Raw genomic sequence first — 411 nt, forward strand, 5'->3', positions numbered from 1 at the left:
ATACCATCTGGGTCCCTGGTACCGCCTAGGTTCCTGGTACCATCCGGGTCCCCAGCACTGTCGGGGTCCCTGGCACCATCTGGGTTCCCAGTACCGAGTCCCCGGTACCCCGGGTCCCCAGTACCATCCGGGTCCCTGGTACCATCTGGGTCCCCAGCACTGGGGTCCCCAATACCATCTGGTCCCTGGTACCGTCCAGGTCTTCGGCACTGTCCAGGTCCCCAGCACCATCCAGGTCCCCAGCACCATCCAGGTCCCCAGTACCATCCGGGTCCCTGGTACCATCCGGGTCCCTGGTACCGTCCAGGTCCCCAGCACCGTCCGTGTCCCCGCTCCTGCCGCTCCAGGAGGGCCCGGGTCCTGCAGCACGGAGCACCCACAGTGCTGCCCCCACGCGGCACCAGGGTGCCC

Source organism: Nothoprocta perdicaria, unplaced genomic scaffold (assembly GCF_003342845.1).
Source record: "Nothoprocta perdicaria isolate Ctin4 unplaced genomic scaffold, notPer1 scaffold_581, whole genome shotgun sequence".
Classification (NCBI taxonomy): Eukaryota; Metazoa; Chordata; class Aves; order Tinamiformes; family Tinamidae; genus Nothoprocta; species Nothoprocta perdicaria.